Below are 8,863 nucleotides of genomic sequence, written 5' to 3'. Positions count from 1 at the left end.
CTCCTGTGGGTGCTTCATCCCCAGACCCTCTCCCTGTCCACGGTACTGGCTCTACTGGATGGAGCGATTGAGCACCAAAATATGCAATTCTCTATGGAAATAAATACACAAAACGTTTTTTGACAAATTATCAGCAACCTTTGCAAGCCAACTATTCTCATGACAGTCTAAACTCTAGCAGTCATCTCGAAATGAATGGCTTTGTTCCACACACATACAATTTCATACTGTCAGATACACTATTCCTAATGGAGCAGGAAAACTGACAACAGTTCAGTTGTTTTTATGACGATAGAGTCCTAGTATCAGCTTGTTAAAAGATTTGTATCATAAGATTAGAGATCATGGAAGAAACCTCAAATGTTTGGACTCTATTTTTTTTTTTTTTGGCTGATTCAAGACTGCTTTATAGAAACAGGTGTGCGGGGGGGCGGTCCTATTGTTAGATTCACATCCATGTGGGTCAGAGGTGGGTAAGGGGCAGGGGAGCACCGGGCAGCGGGGAGCTGTAGGGAGCGGGGGAGGCAGGGGATGGGCAGGGCTTGTAGGAAGGCAGCAGCTCTGCTCTGAGCTGCTCTGGGTCGCTCTGAGGGACGGAGCAGGGCAGGGGCTCCTCGGCTTTGTAGTGGGAGGAGCTGTAGTGACCTGGCAGGTAGGCTGAGTAGTTGGGGGGTTGGTACCCAACACCCCTGCTCACTAGGGTGGTCACGAAACTTGGTCCCCAGGGCTGGCCGCCATTTCAGCCGGTGTTCTTGGTCTTGCGCCGAGGTCGGTACTTGTAGTCGTGCAGGTGCTGGGCGCGGAGCCGCTTGGCGTCCTCCACAAAGGGCCGCTTCTTGTTCTCGCCCAGCAGCTTCCACTGCGCGCCCAGGCGCTTGGAGATCTCTGAGTTGTGCATCATGGGGTTCTGATGTGTCATCTGGCAGCGCTGAGCGGAGCTCCACACCATGAAGGCGTTCATGGGCCGCTTCACTTTTTCCTGGGGCAGCCCTGCACAGACCGGGGCTCCAGGGCTGCCAGCACCCTCCGGCTCCTGGAGTCCCAAAATTGGGGATTTGGTGTCTGCTGGGGGAGCAGGAGGCTCCAGGCTCCAGGCCTGGGTGTGAGAATCCAGGTGGTGCCATGGGGAGGCAGAAAGGTGTCCTAAAGTCGGTCCCCTCCAGGTGAACTGTGGACCCTTATATGTGTCCTCCCCAAACTGAGCCACAGACAAGGAAAGCCGGGTCCTTGGAAGGTGCAGGCCACCTGAAAGTCATGAGTTCTTGAAATGGAGTCTTTCCTCCCAGCCAATCTGGCACGCCTTGTAGAGTCAGAAGCAGGATCTGCTGACCAGTGTCCCTGGAGAGGTGTTCTTAACTGTTTTCTCAAAGTCCCCCCACCAGCCCCCATCCCTGCTGCTGTGACCTGACTGATAAACCTTCTGGGAAGGTGAGAAGCACTGCTCTGTACCGGCCGCTGCCAAGGCGCCCTGGTGCCACAGGCCTCTCACACCTGGGCTGGATCTGAGGCTGGCACTCCTCCCCAGCCCCTCCCAGAGCATGGCCTCCAACACCCCTTTCTCCCTGAGGCCAAGCTGGTGTCCTGTTCTTCCCAGCCCCTAACATATCCTGCAGGCCACCACACCCCCTCCCCACACAAGGCCGAGCTATCTGAGCTTCAGGCCTAGTAGCTGGACTCTATTTTCAATAAAAGTGACTTCCACATGAATGCTACTAAATTCGGAAAATACACCATGTCTGAAATTCTATTTCAGAATCAACACTGTACATGGATTAGTTTCCTGTTGCTTGCCAAACATAAATTTGAAATTCATGGAAGAACTAGTGCTAGTCCTATAATGTTGAACTGTCAGTGTAACCGTTTAAAAATGCAACCTATAAAACTCACAAGCCAACTGTTAATGCTAAAGAAGATGTAACTGTAAAGAACTTTGATGTTATGTTTGAACTCAGCTGCTATGTATGTCAATGTTGGTCTTTACACTGTTCCTGTGCCACTCTGATTTTGGTTAAATAATATTGTTTCTCCCCATTTTTCTGCTCGCCCAAGAGCATGTTTCTCCTACATACATCATTCAGGCCTAATTTTACAAAACACAGAAGGGGGATTTGTAGGAGGACATTGTGACCCTAAAAGGTCAGTGAGCACAGGATTATAGTTGGTTGGATAATATTTGGAGAAGTATAACCAAATGGCTACCTTTTGTATACCTTATTGGATATCATCTGCATATGTATATGAGAACACTTGGTGGAATATACAAGACAAAAGGAATTCCAAACAAGCATTAATGGTTTTGTTGATAAGCTCAGCACTTCCTCCCTTATCCTATATGACGCTCAGTGTATAAAGTCTGATGCTACTAATAAACTACGGCTTTGACCATCAAAAAAAAAAAAAAAAAAAAAAAAAACCTCACAAGCCTACTGACAAATTGCATGCAGTTACTAAAGTCAAAATCCTAACCAGTTAAATAAATGAATTTCCTTAAGTTAATGTAAAAATAGCTCTCATTTTAGTGATTTTGTTATCCCGCTAACAAAATATTTAGCTCATGTAGGAAAAACATGGTTTTATTGGATATTACAAAACTATTTATATGAAGAATAATGCTGGCCCAAGTGCGATGGCCTAGCTGCTAAAGTCCTCGCCTTGAATGTTCCAGGATTCCTTATGGGCACCGATTCTAACACGGGCAGCTTCACTACCCTTTTAGCTCACTGCTTCGGACTTGGGAAAGCAGTCGAGGATGGTCCCAAGCCTTGGAACCCTGCACCCATGCAAGAGACCTGGAGGAATCCTGACTTCAGATCCACGCAGCACTGGATGTTGCGGTCACTGTTGGAGTGATCCACGGACGGAAGATCTTCTTGTCTGTCTCTCCTCTCTCTGTATATCTGACTTTGCAATAAAAATAAAATAAATCTTAAAAATATTAATGCTAGGGCCCAGCGGTGTGGCCTAGTGGCTAAAGTCCTCGCCTTGAAAGCCCCGGGATCCTATATGGGTGCCCGTTCTAATCCCGGCAGCTCCACTTCCCATCCAGCTTCCTGGTTGTGGCCTGGGAGAGCAGTTGAGAATGGCCCAATGCATTGGGACCCTGCACCCATGTGGGAGACCCGGAAGAGGTTCCAGGTTCCCGGCTTTGGATCGGCGCACATCGGCCCGTTGCGGCTCACTTGGGGAGTGAATCATCGGACAGAAGATCTTCCTCGCTGTCTCTCCTCCTCTCTGTATATCTGGCTGTAATAAAATGAATAAATCTTAAAAAAATACTAATGCTAAAGATTTCAGTTGAGTGTATCCATGCATCAATTATTGTTGGATTCGCCGCTTGCCAAATGTTAGATTCGCTGACCACCAGGGAAAGAATAACTCAGCCAAATATACGAAAAGAATTTAGATGGCCTTTATTTCACGGGCTTCCCTTCCCCATGCAGCAGAAAGGACAGAGAGGAAGGTGTGGGCTACAGAGGAAGAAGAGCATGGAAGAGACGGGGAAGGGGCCCTTTTAAACTCTCCTTCAGATGGAAGCTGAAATGGGGGTCGCCTCGGCCTTATTGGTGGGGGAATATGGGTCTGTGTCCCTCATTGGTGCAACGGTGGTCTCAGTGCCTGAGGGGCCCGCCAGAATTCCACCATTCATTCCGGGTTTGGTTGGAGACAAACTTCTTCCATCTCCGTCCACCTTGGTAGCCATCATTCCAGTCTCTTGGTAATAGGAAAGAGGGCGAACAAGTTGATCTGGCTGCTTCCTGCTGAAGGGGGTCGTTGTCTCTGTGTGAGGTCTGGAAGAGGCTCCAGGGCCACCAGAGTGTAGGGGTGGAGCAGCATCTAGTTGAAGGCATCCCTGGGGCTTTATGGATTTTCTTCTGAAAGAACCTCGGAAAACAAGGGGAATAGTTCATAAGAGACATATAATTACTAGCAGAACGAGTATTTGAAAAAGGCATGACATTAGTGTGTATCGCCAATGTTGAGACTGAAGTTGCTGCTTGAATTATGCGAATTATTTTGTCTGTTTGGTTAACGTGAGGTAGAGAATTATTAGGAATAGGGTCAGAGGCAGGAGAGGCACTTTGGCATTGAAAGGTTAGTGTGGTAGGCCCTGTCTGTTGCACCTTCCACTGAGATGAGGTAGAGGTTTGGAAAGGTTTTAGATGGGAACAATGGCACCAGGAGGTGTGACCAAGAAGCTTGGCCACAGTGTGCGTGGTAAGGATCACCATGTGAGGCCTGGTCCACTGTGGCTAAAGTGGTCTGGGAGAAGAGTCTTGAGTAGAACTGAGTCTCCGGGTTGGAGAGGAAGGGCATCCGGGTCCACTGACACATTCGGGTCAGGACACAGGAGACACAGGTCTTCATGTTCTTGGAGAAGCTTGAGAATCAGAGTCAGAGAAGGGAAACAGTTAGCCAAGGGAGGAGACTTTGTAGGGAGCTGGTGGGTAACCAGGAAGGGTCAGCCATACATCAGCTCAAATGGGCTCCATCCAAGGGGCTTGCGAGGGCTGACCCTGATGTATATTAGAGCCCCGGGGAATCAATCCACCCATGAGGATCTGAGCTCCAGGTGATGGGTATGGCCTCTGACACCTGTTGGGTGACCTGTGAGATGAAAGCAGGCCCATTGGCACACTGGATGGACAGAGACAAACCAATCCTGGGTATGATGTTGTTAAGTAGGGTTTCTGTCACCATTGCTGATGTCTCCTTGGCCATTGGAAATGCTGCTACCCAACCGGAAAAGGAGTCATGTTTTTAATTAGGGTAATGAGTTTCTTCTGTGTCAGTATATGGGTGAAATCTATTTACCAGTCCTCCCCAGGTTGATCACCTCTAAGTTTTTGAGTGGGTGCCCTTGGTTTAGATGCTCCCTGTGAGGAGAATATGGAGCAAGTTGGGCATGAAGCATGGATCAGTTTGAAAAGTTCATGCATATTAGGGCACGAGAATAATGGGGTAAGAAACCGGAATAAGGAGTCAGGCCCCACATGCAGAGAATTGTGGATATCAGCGAGGAGGGGCAGGGCAGCATGAGAAGATAGTACTATCTTGTTGCTCGTGAAGATCCAGCCCTCTGATGTTCCTGGGCACCAGAAGTGAGCAGGTCCTGTCGCTTCTGTTGAGAATAGGTAGGCTTAAGGGAGGTAGAAAGGAAGATTATGGGGGCACTTGCTCTTGGGTTTGCCAGACGCCTTGCAGTTTGGTCAGCCTTCTTGTTGCCTTGTGTCACTGGGTACATTGAAGACTGGTGTCCCCGGCAGTGAAGAATTATCTCTTGTGTTTGGAGACAGAGAACTTGGGAAAATCTGTACATCAAAGAGGCATTAACAATAGGATTACCCTTGGTGGGGAGGAATCCTCTCTCCTGCCAGATAGCTGAGTGTGAGTGAGCAATGAGAAAAGCATGCTTGGAGTTAGTGTAGATATTGACTCGTTTTCCCTGAGCTAATGTTAATGCCCAAATCAGTGCATACAGTTTAGTCTTTTGGGGAGGTGTTCCTCGGGAGAGACACTGTACTTCAAGCATGGAGTCCAAGGTCACTGTCACATAGGTCACACAGTGATGTTCATCAGGCCTTCACACTGAACTGCCATCCACAAAGAGTGTGAGATCAGGTGATGGGAGAAGTTTATCCTGTAGGCTGTCCCTAGGAGACCAATAAAAATCAGTAATTTGAGACAGGAGTGTGTAGTGAGTGGCTCCTTAGGAGATGGCAGAAAGGAGGCTGGATTGAGTGGTGGTGATTGGGTCAGAGTGATGTCCAGGTATTCAATGAAAAGTAGCAGCAACTGTCAGGGTCCCACATTGAGCTGCCATCCACAGTCCACAAAGACTGTGGTCAGGTGACTGGAGACCAGTAGGAGTCGGGGACATTTCTCCCATTTGATTCTTCAAGCCGAGTTTGGGCATGGTGTTCTCTTGGTGGTGGTTTCAGTTTGGTGGGGGAAGAATAGGAGGTTGCTAGCCCTGCAAAACAAACTGATTAATGGTTTGGCTAGACATTGAGTGGTGACACAAGAGTGAAGGGAGGGGTTATTCATCAAAAGTCCCTTTGAAAGGATGGCTGGAGTTCCTCCTGAAGCTCGCTGGAATATGGAGTGCCTGAGGGTGGGTCTTGAGGAGCTTTTCACGGTGCCTCTGTGCTGGCAGATGGATCATTGTGGCAAGTGTTGACCTTCCGAGCAGACTCTGCATTCCCATCGTCTTTGGATGGAGTGTCTATTTGGCTTTGGCAGGGAGCTACGGTCACTTGTACTCAGCCCCAACATCCCAGTCTTTTGTTGTATGACCTTAGTGGGGAGACTTGGGCTGCAGCATGTGTGAACGACTGGTGAAGACTGTCCAATTAAGTCTTTAAGAAAGAAACAAGATATAGAAAGAAGCAACAAAATAACATATATGGTTGTAGGAAAGAGAAACGTTTCTGACCATATTCTAGTGGAGATAAACCAGCCTGCTGTTGGTCCTATGCTCTTTTTCTCCTCCTGCTCTTGGGGACTCTGGCTGCCAGCAAGAGCTAGGGTGATTGCTTTGGTCTTTCTGAGCTTAGCAGGAGCAAAGTAAGGGCCTATGGTAAGGCCAGAGTTCCAGTTGACAGTGACGTTCAAGGCTACAGAAAGAGCTAGCAAACACTGATTCTGATTTCTCACACACATGTGCACTCGAGTTTTAAATCTAGATGCACCCAGGAAAATTCTGAAGTTGGTTAGGCATGTGAGAGGCTGAGGACCATCTATCTCTTCATGTGGGGTGCTGGAAGAGATGACATAAAGGAAGTGTGAAACTCCATGGAGAGACCTCCCGTTGACTCCCGTTACCTGGCTGGACAGAGAGGAGAGCTGGCCTTGAAAGAGAGGCTGATACAGAACAGATGGTGACTCTGGATGGAATATACAGCTTTATCTGTGATGCTGTTGACTGTAGCCTGTTTCTCCAAGGCAATGAACACTTTGGGGGCTGGGCAGAGTGAAGGGCTTTCTAGCTGGTGGCCAACCATGGTCCTGACCCGGGGATTTTTTGACCCCCAGGAAAGTCCCATTCCTAGTGGCCTGGCTCTTGGCAGAGCTGACAAGATGCTTTGAAAGCCACTTCTATGATTGGTAGCTGGTTGCCCAGTCTTCTGGCCTCCCAAGTTGCAAGCAGGTGCGACTTGAGGGTGAACTGGCCTTGCTGGGTCTCCCTGAGAACAGGTTACTGGATAAAGCCACATTAATAGGCCTCCTGTTGTCTAGCTCACTACTCTTCCCCTGGGCCCTGATTGAAGTGGGCCACAGAGGCAGTCTTGGGGTGTCGGCCCAGGGGATGTTCAATTTTATCCCTAAATTCTTAAATGCACTGAGTTAGAAATTTGTAGTCATGCACACATCCTGACAGTTTTAAGGTGATGTCCATGAGGAAATAAGTTAGCCACACTGTTAAGGTCTGGAGATCAAACTGTGCACTCTGAGTCCTCAGTGTCAGAGAGAGAGACAAGAGGAGGGGTGAAGAAAGCGGTGGGAAATACCAGATTAATCACATAACATTGTCAAGTGAAAACTGTCAAATGAAAACTCTAAAAACATTTACCAAACGTGTGAAGTCAACTGTATATTTGAAACAAGGAAAGAACGCTCAACAAGAACTCTAAAAGTTAATTAACAAGATCAAAAACATGTTTTGATCAAAAAACACAGATAATAACACAGATAATAGCACTCCTAGTAATATATCCAGAACACTTGTTTCATGAGAAACCAACATGCACTCCTATGTTCATAGCAGCACAATCAGTAATTGCAAAAACATGGAAGCAGCCAAAATGCCCATCAACAGAGGATTGGATAAGAAAGCTATGGTTCATCTACTCCATGGAATACTACTCAGCTATTTAAAAAAACAAAATGCAGTTCTTTGTGGCCAAATGGGCCAAACTGGAAACCATAATGCTAAGGGAAATGAACCAATCCCAAAAGGTTAAATACCACATGTTTGCCTTAATTTAAGATGACACGATGTTATGTATAACAAGTTATGTTATGTATGTTATATGTTGAGTATAAACTAAAATTGAAATGTCAATAAGGTGGTCACAGAAGGTGGTTAAGAACTTGCATTTACTTTTAACATATTGGTTACTCATTATTATGTCAATTAATTCCATAATGATGTAAATTTTTGCTGATGGTATGTTGGAGCTTTTAATTGATTGGGATGATACTCTGCTGGCTCTGTCTTCAGACCAGAGAGTGTCTCCCTAAGAAGCCGTTGAACTTGACTGACAATAAGATGCTGGACTCTTGCAATGCTGGATGCTTGCAATGGGGGAATCTCAACTGAACTTGATCTGTGGTTATGCAACAAGATGGAGGAATCCACCATGGTGGGAGGGCTTGGGGAGGGGTGGGGAGAATCCAAGTACCTATGAAACTGTGTCACATAATACAATATAATTAATGAATTAAAAATAATAAATAATAAAAAAAACACATGATGACAATTTCAAACTTTTTCAAAAGATAAATGTTGAGACACACTCTGTGTGGCACCACACAAACACACACACACACACACACACACACACACACACACACACACACACACACATTTTGGGACCAAGCTCAGCAATGTAATCCTTGCTTGAAATTAGTAACTGAAATGTTACGTTAACCCAGGTCAATTCAAAATTTTGAGAGAAAAAGCTTATTGCTGGTCCAGGGAGCATGGCCTAGCAGCTAAGGTCCTTGCCCTGAATGTGCCAGGATCCCATATGGGTGCCAGTTCTAATTCCAGCAGCTTCATTTCCCATCAAGGTTTCTACTTGTGGCCTGAGAAGGTAGTAGAGAATGGCCCAAAGATTTGGGATGCTGTATCCACGTGGGA

General features: G+C 46.9%; 1 pseudogene; it reads right to left on the bottom strand.

The window, feature by feature from the left end:
* Positions 1–463: 463 nt before the first annotated feature.
* Positions 464–3,065, bottom strand: LOC101535172 (protein SOX-15-like; annotated as a pseudogene).
* Between the last annotated feature and the right edge of the window lie 5,798 nt (positions 3,066–8,863).

This window comes from Ochotona princeps, unplaced genomic scaffold (genome assembly GCF_030435755.1).
Source record: "Ochotona princeps isolate mOchPri1 unplaced genomic scaffold, mOchPri1.hap1 HAP1_SCAFFOLD_199, whole genome shotgun sequence".
Classification (NCBI taxonomy): domain Eukaryota; kingdom Metazoa; phylum Chordata; class Mammalia; order Lagomorpha; family Ochotonidae; genus Ochotona; species Ochotona princeps.
This window is presented reverse-complemented; position numbering and strand designations above follow the sequence as displayed.